Below are 16,119 nucleotides of genomic sequence, written 5' to 3'. Positions count from 1 at the left end.
GAGGAAGATGAAGAAATGGATGAGGAGGGAGAAGAACCACAGTTCTTAGAAGAGGTGCCCCAGGTTTCCAGAAAGAAAGCCAGTTTCATCTGGCAGTTTTATTCGATCCCTCGTGGCCAAAAAAAAGTCAATGCGAGGTATGTCACCTGCCGCATATGCAAAGAACAATTGTCCAGAGGGACGGACAAAAAATATAGCTATGGAAATCACACAATGCACAGGCACATGACAAGGAAGCATCCACTAAATTACAGCCGGGCGGAAATAAGGGATATGCTTGACAATCCAAGACCAACTCCTGTGGCCAGACCAACAATACCGATTTCTCTAACACCAGAAGAGGCACGGGAAACTGTGCCAAATATTCAAGAAAATTTTGGGCACATGATTCACTTATGTATGCACTGTCGTGCATTATTAGCTTGTGGCAACATGAGCATCAATGCACTCAACCTGGCGTATGAACACCATGATTGCCCTAACCGCCCCCAGTAATTTTTTTTTGCTCCTGTTGAGCCCTTTTCAACGCCTGTTTTTTGTTGTTTCCCCACCCCAAAAAAACCAAAAAAAATATTAAATCGTTCAAAAAATACAAAAAAAACAAAAAATGTGCAAAAAAAAAAAATATATAAAACAACAAAAATATAAAAAAAAAAGTTCTTTTCAGAACTACCTTCCCTTTCAAAAAAAATTGCTAGAATGTTTAGCACTCTGGCAAGCTCTATTTCTTTTGGTTCGCTCCCGGGTTAGCTTCCCGGTACGCGGACCGGGAGCTAACCCCCCAAAAATTTTTTTTTTAAAAAGTGTAAGTATAAGGAAAGTAAACAGAGAGTGATGTTAAAAGAAAGACAGCTATAGGGAGTAAAGAAGAGATACTGTTTAATAGATCTATTTACCGAAGAAAAGACAGAAGAGGGTATAATTGTGAAAAACAAAATAGATAACGAAGTGAAAGAAAAAAAAAGAGAGTATAACATTAACAAAGAAGAGTTTCTTGGAGAATGTGAGTGAATGTTCAAAATAAGATTAAAACATGAGGAATAACAGAGAGAAAAAATAGAAAACAGAAAACAAAAAATAACAGAAAAAGATTAATTGAAACAGCAAAGAAATGTAAGTAAAATAGAGCCATATCATCAACATAGGCAATAAAAGTTTTGCAGCTTTTATTGGCAGAAATGTGTCGCTAAAGCTGCTTTTGTGGCAGAAAACTGCCGCTAAAACCACTTTTGCACCAGTTTTCTGCCAATAAAAAGAGCAATAATTTTATTGGCTCTGTTCATAATATTCCCCTTAGTGTGCTTCAACTACACAGAGAAAGCATTATGAACAAGTAGTGATAGAGTGATCAGTCAAAGACACTAGGAGTAATAGAGACGGAGTGAGTGAACAAGAGTGAGGAACTATGAGAAGAGAGGGACTGAGGAAAAGAGTGGAAGGAGTTGAGTAAGTAGGTAATAGAGAAAGGAATGAGGAAAGTAGCAAAGGCAGGAAACTGAGGGTTAAAGAAATGAAGCTGTGGAACTAATAGTAGGTGAATGTGATAGAAATGTAACGAAAAGAATACAAAACATTTACCTTATAATTGTCGTTAAATTACTCACTTTTTGTTTTTATACTTTCAATCTGTGAAAGAGAGAACAAACATTTGAAAAATATTAAAACATGTATTTAAAAATTAGAAAAGACAAGGGAAAAGATTGAAGGACAAACAGTTTTTCAACAACTTTGACACTTACAGAAGCTTCTGCTTCTCCAGGCCCCCTACACAGTCCTAAAGATATACATTTTAAACTAACAGTATCTTGATGCAGATGAAGTGAGGCCTATCTTAAAACATGGTGCATCTTTTGCATTGCTGTTGTTTCAGAAAAGTGTCGCAAGACACTAAAATTTTAAATAATTGCTTCAGGATGCCAATAAGATGTCTACTATCCAGAGGTTTGTTTGAGGTGAGGCCTACTCAGGGTTGCAGATGAGATTTACACTTGTTGAAGAGTACAGAGGAGATAATACATGTGAAGGTCTACCAATGAAGTGAGTCATGTCCACTGCACTCTTCAACAAAGTCCAAACCTCCTATGTTTCCCTGGACAGACCTAAACTTGATCTGCACAATGTGATTCGTAATGATAGGAAACACAGGTGATGTAAATGAAATACGTGCAATTTATTTTGCTCATTTCACAATCACATCACTTGTGTTTCCTTTGCTTAGGTATCTCATTGTGCAGATGTAGTCCAGCATATGAAAGAATACGCAGAAGTGCAGCACTGCATGCAACAACTTTGACACTTACAGAAGCCTCACCTTCTCCATGCCTCCTACACAGTTCTACATATACATCATAAATGCAAACAGTACAGAATTAATTATACATGTTAAATGGTTTATTTTTGCTGTTCTCAGAATGTATCAAAATTCACTAAAAACAGTGACTTGAAGGTATTCATCATATAACAGCGGGGAAAAAAAAACACAATCAAAATGATTGTGTTTAAAAAACCCATACAACATAAGAAATCAAAATTCAGAACTCCTTAAAGTTAACTTACTTTCCATGACGTCCAAGGATGTCCTATGAACAGCTTACACTCTTTTGTGCTGTTATTACTTTCAGCCCGCCACTTTCTGAAAGAAAATCTCCATCGTTTTTAAAAACACGTTACATGCAATAAATGACTTCTTGCTCTCTACCACAAGTTTCCACAAGGCCAAATCTGGTCAGAGCCATTTATAACTCTTGGATTTCTTGTAAGCCAATCCCGTCATTTGGCATTTCCGCAACTTTCAGAATTAAAATGTTGAAGATCATTTTCACAATCCTGGAATAGTAATATCTTCCCCTTCTTGCACAGTCATGTTCTACATTTCCTATGACACTGATACTGCTTACTATGAAGCAGACTTACACTACCTCTATGACTACTACAATTATTTAATTCTCTACATAACTTTTAATCACAAAGCAATGTAAAACAGTAGACAGCATTGCAGACTTACATTCCCTCTACTCCATGTTTTGATTGGCTGCTTCAATTAGCTTATAAAAAGAAACAGTTTTTCTGAACTCATTCAAAGTGCACGTATTTCTCCATGACGTCCAGTCCTATGGTTAGAAGTTATGTCTCTGAACTACACTTATCCTCAAGGCCAAATTGTGTAGGAGCCATTAGAACGTCTTGAAATTCCACAGAGCACATCCCGAGATTATTTCCCTAAAATTTTGGTTTTAAAAACACCAGGTAAGAGTTTTTAAGGTCATACGGCAATTTTTTTTTGAAAATTAAAACAGAATCATTGCAGAATGACCAGCCATTTCTACACTTTAAATAAGCTGTGTAATGTCCTGATGTTATTGAAGGGCCGTCATGATATATAATTGCTGCAGTTACAAAAGTCCTTCCTGATATTGACAACTGCGAAGCTACAAAATTTTTAATTAAAGTTGTCAATTTTGTTCCATCAGGCCTACATCGTTGGAACATTAAAATGACATACTGGCCATATGTTCGTATAAATAATGTGGACATCATTTCAGATTTACATTGGCTACACTCCATGTTGTGATCAGCTGCTTTTACTAGCTTATTAAAGGAGACTGATTTACTGTCTGGCAAAGTTAAATATATAAATCTTTCTGAGTCTACACTAGTAGTACTTGATACCATACAGTTCTCGCAGTCATGCTGCCATTGATAAGAAAGCCCAAACAGCTGATCTACATCTACACCTTCAGCATGTAATACATCAAGCATATACATTAAAAACTCCTGACAATCTTGCTGAATATTTTGAGAGAATTGTGTTTGGCCTGAACATCTGTCTAACAGATTTCGAATTTCAGACACACTTTCTATGTTTCTTCTATCAGTGCTACATTTCTCTAACACAGAATTTAACAAACTGCAAAATCTTTGATCAGAATTGACCACAATCTCTTCTTTTACATTTTCTAGAGAAAACAAAACATTAACCACTACATTAGCATAGCAGTTGACACCAGAACTGTTTTCGAATTGAAAACCAACAACATCTTCAACAGAATCCTTTTTGTTTCTGCTTGTAATTTTAGGTTCATCGACTTTTCGTCTTTTTGCTACAACCTCCCCAGTATTGGTCACATTTCTTCGTTTCCGGCCTACCACACGTTTCTCAAACAAAGGATACTGAGGCAAATGTGGCGCATACTCTCTTCTTAACCTATTGTATTCCTTAACACAATCTAGATCAGCACAAATGTTTGTGACATCACACTCAATCAAGTACAATCCCGATAAAGTTCTAACTCGTGACAATGCCACATATGCCATACCCTCCTTGAACACAGAACTGCCAATATTCACCAATGCACTGTCTACACTTAAACCTTGCGATTTATGGATTGTCACCGCATATGCCAAGCAAACAGGAAACTGCTTACGGCGAACATATAAGTCTTTTACAAGCAAAAATCTAGCAGAGCAACGACCAATTAGCTGTACTTCCTCAATGCCATCAAATTTAATTTTTAAAAATTCAATTCCATCTCTATTTCTGTATTTTACAAAATCAACAACATTACCCATTGATCCATTTACCAGACCTCTTTCAACATGTAAATTCCTTCTTAAAATTATACGGCAGTTCAAGCACACATTCAGAGTCTTTTCAAAACCTGCAGTTTTAGATATACTCTTCTCTAATGAATCCAATTTTGTTTTCAGATTCTCAGACAAAATAATTGTTGATCCCATATGCTCTACTCTGTCAATAGCTTCCAGTTTCACAATCTCTTGCTTTTCTAAATGCAACATTTTGTTGTTGAATTTGGCACATTCTGCAAGAGTTGGCATCAAACATATTCCAGATTTCTTATCAGTAATTTTCTGAAAAATATTCTCAGGCACAACATCTTGTTCTGGATATAAATTTGACAGTAATCGTGCATGTAAAGCTTCTTTCCCATGCTCGGTCACTTTTCCAATTCTAACATCTTGTAGAATAGTCTTGTAAACTTCATCCTTCGCCTGACGCATATTTTCATGCAGTTCAGCATAATTGAAGTTTAACCATATATTGACGTTGCCAATGCTGCCTAGGCACTTCCTGGTATCTTCATGCGTGAGCATTTTGAACACAGGTTGCCCTTTCACTGGTGTCAGCTGCAGAAGATCTCCGAAAACAATGATGTGTTTGCCACCAAATAACACATCATACTCTGTTTTGAGAACTTCTTGCATCCTCAAATGCACAAAGGCAAGCATGACATTGGAAACCATGCTTACTTCGTCAATGATAAGAAGTTTCATTTTCCTCAAGATTCTTGAAACTTCAAAACAAGCATCTCCAGATAGCTTGTGATATTGTAATTTGTTGTCATGCTCCACTGGCAGCATCAGTAAACGATGTAAAGTAATCCCTTTAATGTTATGTGCTGCCAGTCCAGTTGGAGCGGTGACAACACAAGACAGCGATGACTCTGTCCTTTCCTGCAAATAGCATGAAATTGCTTTAATGAGGAAACTTTTTCCAGTTCCCGCTTCTCCACTCACGTACAGTCGGACAGGCTTCAACGACGTACATGAGCACTCTTTCTTGTCATGACTTAATCCATGATCAATTTGCATGGTAACTTCGTCATATATTTTCCTCTGCTCAACGTTGAGTTGTCTTTCCAACTCTTCTAAGTTAACCGCATCCTCCTGAGCATGTGCCATGGCTCTTTCCACTTCATTCATGGCAGTGGCAGCTTCATTTTCGATAACAGGTCCTCCTAGTGGATCCTGACTCAATGAAGCAGAACTCTGACTGTCCTGAGAACTGTCTCTGGCAATCTCGGCTGCAATCGTTGCTTCCTGCTCAATTTCCGCATTCAACATTTCTACATATTTGGGAAAAGCAGGACATTCTATGGTCTCCTTGGCGGCATTGAAAGAGTCTTCGTAACAGAGGAAATCTCCAAGCAGTTCCTCTTCTGCACGCCAAGGCTTGAAAAGTTGCAAAAGTGCTAAATAGAAAAACTCCTTTTTTTCAGGAGATTCGCCACTCAATTTTCGATGGTTTACCAAGTGGCATTTTCTTTGCTTGACCAGACATCCCTCACTTCCTATTACAGCATACACTCCTTTCTCAGTATCTTCTTTGATGTTCCTCTTGAATATGTAATTTTGAAGAACCTCATACAGACAAACATTGTCGAGGTGACTGCTTCTATTTGGATAATATGTATCCAACATGTTGGTCTTCAAAATGTCGGTACTGTTTGGCTCCTTTTCCGCCAAATACTCAATTTCCCGCACAGGTTTCAGAACTCGATTACGCGTTGCAGCAAGACCAAGACTCGCCCAAACGATACTCCTGGACTTGGCATAGAGACTTGCTGAAGACAACCGGTCAGAGCATTCGTAAGCTCCAATTTCTCGATGCGACAACATCTTCAGACTGAAACTGTACAACTTCTTGCTGAGGCTCTTTTCATGGGAAATGTCCTCCCACATATCCTTCAATTCTGTCTTCTCTTTTTTGGTGATGTAAGACGTCACATACCGAGCCACAGCCATACAGTTATCAGCCACAAACTGTATATCCATGTTAGCATTCCACATGGACAAAATCACCGGGTTGTAGTCGTTGATGTACTTGGACTCTTCGTTCCTCTTCAAATTGTATGTGTTTTTAGGTGATTTCTTCATGACATTATGTCGCAGCGAAGACATCAAACTGTTTACTCTTCCTTTAGAAATCACCGGTCGTGGAAAACCGAAACGACATTTGGTGTAGAACTTGTCCTTGTTTCGGAATTTACGACGGCAGTACTTTCCACATCGATGAGCTTTGGAAACGCAGAACTTTTTCTCTTAGGCTTTTCTTCTCCTTTGCGTTTGGAACAGCACACGTAGAATACTGTTGGATGAAACTCATCACTGAGTCTTCTGGATCCGTTCCAAATTTAGGTGCATCCTTGATCCACAGCAACATATGTATATGAGGAGCACCTCTTGCTTGGTACTCCTTTCTCCAGAAGAAATCCAACACCTCTCCAAGAGGTGGATTCTTCTTATTCATGATGAAAGACATCATAGCTTCAAATCTATGATTGAAGTACCTACATACATTGACTGGATCCAAAGAGCACAGTTCTCCGGGTGTCTTGAATTCGATGTTATCTACGTTAGCATTTGCCTCTCGTAGAAATTCAAGTAAGTCTTCCCAGCCATACTCGGCACAGCTCAGAGTGAGGAACCATGTGGGAGTACCTAAGTTCCTCAGCATACATTTTAAATCACCATGACGACGGTACCAGTACTCATTAGTACCACGCTGACACGCCATGAGATTAATCAGGTGAGAATCCAAAATACTGTCTTGGACATTGACTTTATCCATAAAGTCACTTGCCGAGATGTTTTGCATGTGTATACCACTTTTCAAGATGTGGTTCACTGCATATGACAGTCCAGACAGATCGCTTTCAAACAGGAGATGAAACAAATAGGGAATGCATTGTCGAAACCTAGCATCTCCTGCATACAATCGCAAAGTCCGGTATTCAGAAGCAGGAATTTGATGAGGTCGCTCATCATATCTTCCTCCCTGACCTGTTGGAAAAAGCTGTGGGAAACACCGAGCTTCCAAACTTTCCTCCCAAACACTAATGGGACTCCCTTTGGCTTGTTTCATTTGAAACAACTCAATAGCATTCCCCATGACTTCCTTGGAATGCAAAGGATGAACACTATAATGTTCATATATTTCTTCACTAGTAGAGGGTTCTACTTTCTCAATTTGACCAGCACACAAATCGCTATCCTCTTCCTCACTTACTTCCTCTTCTGCAACATATACATTCTTATAGTATTTATTATTTTTTTTCAAATACAATGTTGCCTTTTTAACTTTCCTAACATCTACTAAATCTTGCCATATTTTCTTATTCTTTGTCGGAACCCCATTAACTAAGATAACCAGAGGTTCCTCTTCCACTTTTTCTACTCCAATTGTGTTAATGTTTTTCTTCAAATCTAGAGGCAAATAAACAACTCTTCCCTTTAATCCTCTCTGTAAATCTGATGGAGGCAATTTCCCTGTCTTTGGCTCCATTCTTACAATAGCCTGAAAGGGATGGATACTTTGAATCAAAATAGATTCATAAGTATTTAAATCCTTCAATTCAGAAGGAATCTCAACCAATTCCAGATTATTATGAACTGCTCTAGCAGGCATCTGGTTTTGATTTAATTTGCAACAACAATAAGTACACACACGTTGATCCAATCCCAAATCAAAACAATTTTCTACCATCAAGTATGTTGCGAAATCCTTCCATTCACTATTATCTTCCCTTTCACTTTTTGCATATAAATCCACTAACTTAGTCTGATTCTTATAATAAGTGCGTCGACAACACACACAAGTGAAATTAGGCCTCTCACTTGATTTCACCTCAAACGTCGCAATTTCCCTCTGGAAATTATCTGTACTGGAAACCTGTACACTATCTTCCACATGACCCTCTTCTTCTTGCTCAATTTCAACATTCTCCTCTTTACTTCCAAAGTAACAAAACTCAATTTCTTCACATATATTCTTCACATCTATTTCAGAACCATGCAAAAGAGCAGCGCATAATTGTTTAAGCATAATTGCTGGACTCTTAGCATAATACAACATTCTAACTAATTTCCTCACTTTATTATGATGCACTGCTAGCATCCTGAAATGATGAAAAACACTCTGGCATACTCTCCTGGAAAGACAAGCCAGTGAATGACCATGCAAACCTGTCACTTCTCTTACTCTGCAAGGATCTAATTCTTGCAACAACCTTATTTTCTGCTTCAAACTTTTCTTATTAAATGACCGTACAAAATCACAAAGCAAATTGATGGAATCCTGTCGCACACTGCAAATACTACTACACTTCCAGGTGTACACAGGACCCTTAGCACGTCTTCCTAAAACCTCATTACCTAACACCTCTTCTGCCTCTGTTGTCACAAGTTTTTCTTTTTCAACTGGACAACCATCTTTCACTTCATAAGCACGACCACTGGTGTCAACTGCATGCACCAAATCATTATCCTGGAAATAACTCTCCTCATTAAAAAATGCCTCACAGCTTGAACTATGCATCCATTCTCCAGAAAAAACTTCACAAAAATTACTACGATTAACTATTCTCTTCCATCTACTATTTCTTTTGAAATCATAAATTGCCTTGTTTAGCTTCCTAATTCTATTGATTATCAAAATAAATAACTTACGTTTAATTTCAAATGCCTGATCAATAACTTTCTCAACTTTTTTTTTTTTCTTATAAAAAACCAGTTTCTGTTGACCTTTCTTAATATTTTTTAACAAATTGCCAATTATCCTGTTGCGGAACATTTGTTTACGAATCTCCCTAAACTGTTGTTTCCTTCTACTATCATGCACAGAGATATCTCTTGCTCTAGCAGTAACATTTTTGATTGGCCTTTCCTTTCCATTTGAATTCCTTCTCGTTTTATGGACTGAAACATTTTCTGTAGTAATATTTTTTTTACTACACATATTTCTTATGAAATATTTTGTGCTCTTACCCGGTGCTTTCTTCGTGACTTGACAAATCTTTTTGTTAGAGGACTGCTGCTTATTTTCTTTCACCTGCTGTCTTTGACGTTTTGCAGCCTTTCTCTGTCTTTCTATTGTTGGCATGGTGAAATCTTGAAATGATCTGCAGTTGAATCTGTGGTAAAATATAATAAAAAATGTTATTAACCATTATTACCAAACAGTAAAACAATAACAGTGATCAAAAACTTAACACACTACTTGACATTTTAAATAGAAGATTTTTTAGTCCTTGCAAATTTACAATACAGAAATAGCAGAAAAGAAATGACATTTATATTTATGTTACCTGTGCTATTTTATATGTGAATCTGATCTAATTTTATGAGCATATTTTAATATTTTATTGAAGACACTACACATAACCTGCTTTGGAAGGTGTCTTTATTTTTAAATTAAACGGTTTACCTTTTTACTTTTTATTAATTATAAATTTTAAAAATAAATGTTTATATTTCCATAGGCTCAAGCAGGTCAGCTTCCCATCCTATGTCATATAATTCGGACAAATCTGCATCCTCATCACGCTCTTCTTCATCCTCAGGATTTAAATCATCCAAGGGATCAACATCCACTAATGTTTCAATTACAAGTTCAATGATGAGGTCAAAATCAACTGATTGCAGATTGTCGCTCATGTTGAGGTTGTCTTTATCTTTAAAGAAAGATAACAACAATGAGATGTTGCAGAGTAAGAGACAAATCTCAGAGATTATAATAGTAAAATTGTTTAACAAGAGTAATATTTTGCAGCTATTATTTAGCCATGTCCAGCAATGCTGAGCAGGTGAAGACTATGTCTAAATTTTCAGTGAACAGGACTCATCTCTTCTTAACCTTGGATAAGCCTCACCGACTCTGTGTGTCCTGCACATACTTAAATGTAAAGGGGCAGATTTATGTTAAATGGCACATCCCCAGGCATGCACCAGTTAACGTGCACCACTACTCTGCCACCCATGGTGTGCCGTATTTACAATCAGATAGGAGAAAGCTTCGTCAAAACCCTGCGCCTGCTTTAAGCAGGCATAGGTCTTGACGCAACATTGTGGAGATGGGGCACCCCTGAGCCTTGCTTGAGCTGCATCGCACTTGCGATACAACTCCAGCAATCACTACCTTTACAGCACAGATACGTCGCGCATCTGTGCCATTTTTGCCCCATGATGCCCCGTATTCTAAATGCAGCACACCATGGGTGGCGGAACAGCGGCGCAGGATGACTGACACATCCCTGGTGATGCACCAGTCATCATAAATCTATCCCTAAGCTTCTTATCTTGTTACAGATGAACCGCCATATGTAGCATGAAACTATTTTGCATTTCCTAAATAGCAAATTTTAAGGAATAAATAGCAATTCTTTACCATTCCTAATTTGCAATGAGCAAATTGCTAATTGCAAGTTACCCATTCATTTCCATGGGCTAGGAGGCTCATAGGAATGAAGGTTTAATTTGCGATTAGCAATTTGCTCATCACAAATTAGGAATTTTTCCAAGGGTGCAGGGGTGTCTCAAGAACACCCTGCTGCACCCCTGAAAAAGAAATTTGGGGGCATATGGCACACATACATGCCCTAAGGGCATGTGTTGGTGTCATATGGCACCTTTTGTTTTTTTGAAAAAAAGCTTTTTGAAAAGAATTCACAAATTACCACCAATTTACCACAATAGTTTCCAAATCCTTAATGTCATTTTTTACATATTTTTTGTTTGATACATTGCATTTAAGTAGTCACAAAATTTGCAAATCCTTCAGTGCAATTGCAAAATAAGGAATAGAAAATTTTGCTACTCCTTATTTTGCATCAAACTTGTTTGATACATACCATTTGTCTAATTAACATTCGCAAAGGCCGAAATTCGTAGAATTTTGATCTTTGCGAATGCTAATTAGCTTGATACATATGGCCCCAAGTGAGGCCTGTCTTGCGACATGGTGCATCTTTTGCATCACTGCTGCATCGGTTTCATGTGGTACGTTTTTTTTACACCATGACATATCTGCCTAAATGCATCAATTTGTAATGTTGTCGCCTCATAGCAAATCTTTTGCACCGCCGCTGCATCATAAAAGTGACGCACAGTGGCACAAAAGAGGCATACACCTATCATAAATCTGTCCCTAGCATTTTAAAAGATTAATCCAGGATGACGATAAGGTGTGGCCTATCCAGAGGTTTGTTTAGGGTGAGGCCTACTCAGGATTGCAGATTAAAGTTACGCTTGATGAAGAATACAGAGGAGATAATACATGTAAAGGCCTACCAATGAAGTAAGTAATGTGCACTTTATTGCGCCAGTCATCATAAATGTATCCCTAAGCTTCTTATCTTGTTACAGATGAACCACCATATGTACCATCAAACTATTTTGCATTTCCTAAATAGCAAATTTTAAGGAATAAATAGCAATTCTTTACCATTCCTAATTTGCAATGAGCAAATTGCTAATTGCAAATTAGCACCGCCGCTGCATCATAAAAGTGACGCACAGTGGCACAAAAGAGGCATACATCTATCATAAATCTGTCCCTAGCATTTTAAATGATTAATCCAGGATGACAATAAGGTGTGGCCTATCCAAAGGTTTGTTTAAGGTGAGGCCTACTCAGGATTGCAGATTAAAGTTACGCTTGATGAAGAATACAGAGGAGATAATACATGTAAAGGCCTACCAATGAAGTAAGTAATGTCCACTTTATTGCGCCAGTCATCATAAATGTATCCCTAAGCTTCTTATCTTGTTACAGATGAACCACCATATGTACCATCAAACTATTTTGCATTTCCTAAATAGCAAATTTTAAGGAATAAATAGCAATTCTTTACTATTCCTAATTTGCAATGAGCAAATTGCTAATTGCAAGTTACCCATTCACTTCCATGGGCTAGGAGGCTCATAGGAATGAAGGTTGCAATTTGCGATTAGCAATTAGCTCATCACAAAATAGGAATTTTTTCAAGCGTGCAGGGGTATCTCAAGAACACCCTGCTACACCCCTGAAAAAGAAATTTGGGGGCATATGGCACACATACATGCCCTAAGGACATGTATAGGCGTCATATGGCACCTTTTGTTTTTTGGAAAAAAATGCTTTTTGAAAAGAATTCGCAAATTACCACAAACTAGAAGTTGGTGGTAGTTTCCAAATCCTTAATATCATTTTTTACATATTTTTTGTTTGATACATTGCATTTAAGGAATCGCAAAATTTGCAAATCCTTCAGTGCAATCGCAAAATAAGGAATAGCAAAATTTGAATTAAGGACATTTTAAGTAATTTCCACATGTGCAGTGTTTTCAAATTATGATTTGAAAATCGTTTTTGGGGAAAAGTAATGGTTTGCAAATTTATGACAAGGACATAATGGTGTATGCTTCTCTATAAGGCATTTCAGGGTCTCTGATGTCATTTTTCCCATATTACATTATAAGACCTTTCCCCATGGAGCACATTCCTTGTAAATATGCTCCCACCTGTGCATGGTGAATTTAGATTTTGACTGTTTGAGTCACATAGCCATGTTAAAAGTCACCCCAAAAAATTGCAAACGCTTTAAAAAAACACATTCATGTGTCTTAAGGACATTTTAAGTCATTTCCCCGTGGACAGTGTTTTGTAAGTGGCGCAAAAGAGGCATACACCTATCATAAATCTGTCCCTAGCATTTTAAATGATTAATTCAGGATGACGATAAGGTGTGGCCTATCCAGAGGTTTGTTTAAGGTGAGGCCTACTCAGGATTGCAGATTAAAGTTACGCTTGATGAAGAATACAGAGGACATAATACATGTAAAGCTCTACCAATGAAGTAAGTGATGTCCACTTCATTGCGCCAGTCATCATAAATGTATCCCTAAGCTTCTTATCTTGTTAGACATCAACCGCCATATGTATCATATAACTATTTTGCATTTCCAAAATAGCGAATTTTAAGGAATAAATAGCGATTCTTTACCATTCCTAATTTGCGATGAGCAAATTGCTAATTGCAAATTACCCATTCATTTCCATGGAGCAGGAGGCCCATAAGAATGAAGGTGCAATTTGCGATTAGCAATTAGCTCATCGCAAATTAGGAATTTTTCCAAAGGTGCAGGGGTGTCTCAAGAACACCCTGCTGCACCCCTGAAAACGAAATTTGTGGACATATGGCGCACATAAATTTTAACAACATTCCTTTACCTCAAAAACGATTTTCAATTCATAATTTGAAAACACTGCCCACAGGGAAATTACTTAAAATGTCCTTAAGACACATGAAAGTGTTTTTTTATTGCCTTTCCAGCATGGTTGGGTCACTTTTAACATGGCTATGTAACACAAACATTTAAAATCTAAATTTCCCATGCACAGGTCGGAGCATATTTACAAGCAACTTGCGCCACAGAGAAAGGTCTTACATTAAAATGGGAAAAATAACATCAGGGACAGTCAATTGCCGTATAAAGAAGCATACACCATTATGTCCTTGTCATAAATTTAAAAACAATTCCTTTTCCCCAAAAACGATTTTCAAATCATAATTTCAAAACACTGCACATGGAAAAATTACTTAAAATGTCCTTAAGACACATAAAAGCGTTTTTTGATTGCCTTTGCAGCATGTTTGTATCACTTTTAACATGGCTATGTAACACAAACATTCAAAATCTAAATTTTCCATGCACATGTGGGAGCATATTTACAAGCAATTTGCGCCACATAATTCATAATTTTCTCCTAAAAGCACACTATTCTCTATCTAAATTAAAGAAATATTTTCTCACCTTAGCAAATACTTTGAGTTTGAAAACAGTCTCAGAAACACACCAATTTGTCTTCAGCAGAGCAAAAGGTATGCACTCCAGAGTCTGCAGCTATCAAAAGCACAGAAATGCTGTAATTCTTCACACATATCTCTCGTGTCACCCAATCAAAACTCTTCCCTCACTTTTTTTCAAATGAAAACCCTTCCCCCCTCTGCCCTTTCTGCCTTTTCTGCATGGCAACCACCTCTTGGAAGACTTCTGGTGTTTGCAAGTTCACACAACTTTGTTGCAATTGAACTCTGAACTCTCAGTGCACCTGCATATCCAGTGCATTCTTTCATTTAATGATTTTTTATTGACCATTCAAAATACATCTTTCAAAGAACACATCCGTGCACCCTAACTTTCTGTTTTCAGCAATCAAAATCCACCAATCACTGTTACTGCTTCATGAACACAGAAACTCCACAGTTTTTTTCATTTTAAACTCTCATTTTTTCAACTGCCATTTCATTGCCACACTTCATCTGACTGCAGGAGAACCTTCTCTCACCATGTTTTCTGTCTGGATTGTTGGACATAGTTATATTCACTGGGCTCAAAGGTACGTTGAAAACAGGAAATTACCTAACCTCAATTTACAAGATGTGGAAATTAAGTGGTTTGGCCACAGAGGATTAAAATGTCACCAATTGATACCATTGGTGAAAACCTTTATGCATTTGCCCAAACCTGACCTGTTAATTGTGCACTGTGGAGGTAATGACTTGGGCACTTTGACTGGTGTAGGTCTGGAAATGCTTTTAAAGGACACCTTTGAGCAATTAATGGCACTTTTTCCTCAGACTGCCTTGGTATATTCAAATATATGCCAAAGACAGAAATGGAGGTGGTCAAACCAATTTTGTCCACAAATTGAGAAGTCGAGGAAGCATGTAAACAAATCTGTTTCAGCTTACATGAGAGACCATGGAATGGGCTCCCTGTACAACAATAACTTGCGTTACTACATGCAAGATATCTACAGAGGAGATGGAGTTCACTTCTCAGATGAGGGCAACAGAGTTTTCACTCTGAATTTAAGAATGTGCATTGGTACCTACTTATAAGTACCTAAATGTACCATGAACCCAAAAGCTCTTCTCAGAGCTACCCTACATCTGATCACTCACAATTATTATTTTACTCTAACATTTTTCACTAATTTCCAACAAAGTACGCTCCCTGGGGCGCTACCCGGTACGCGAACCGGGAGCTAACCTCGCGAAATTTTTTTTTAAATGTTTTTTTTTCGCACATATAAGCCTCCTCAGCCACCCTCAGAAAACCTAGGGGGTCAAGATAACTCTACCGTGCCCCCTTCTACCCATTCTGAACATTATTTGCCCTCCATCTTGTATCTTAATTCGACCGAAACACAAAATGGTGGACTCCCGGAACGCTTAAGGTTCGCGAACCGGGGCGCTCAACGGTACGCGTACCGGGTCGCTCCCTGGGAAGCGCACCATCAAAAAAGGTGGGAAAGTAGTTCACAGAAAAGCCACTGGAGACAATTTCACCAAATATAGATTAGCTCATACTACATACCAATCCCTACCATTTTCACAAATTTGATTGGAATTCCATTTAGTCATTTAGCCTGTAGACCTCTCTAAATACCCTGAGGTAAATTACTTCACAAAACACATCTGAAGTGTTGGAATTGACAACCAATGAAAATGTTACTTTCATTTTCTACTTTTTTTACCTGACATTTCATTGGTTATA

This window comes from Lissotriton helveticus, chromosome 10, assembly GCF_964261635.1.
Source record: "Lissotriton helveticus chromosome 10, aLisHel1.1, whole genome shotgun sequence".
NCBI classification, from domain to species: Eukaryota; Metazoa; Chordata; class Amphibia; order Caudata; family Salamandridae; genus Lissotriton; species Lissotriton helveticus.
Note: the sequence above shows the minus strand (reverse complement) of the source record.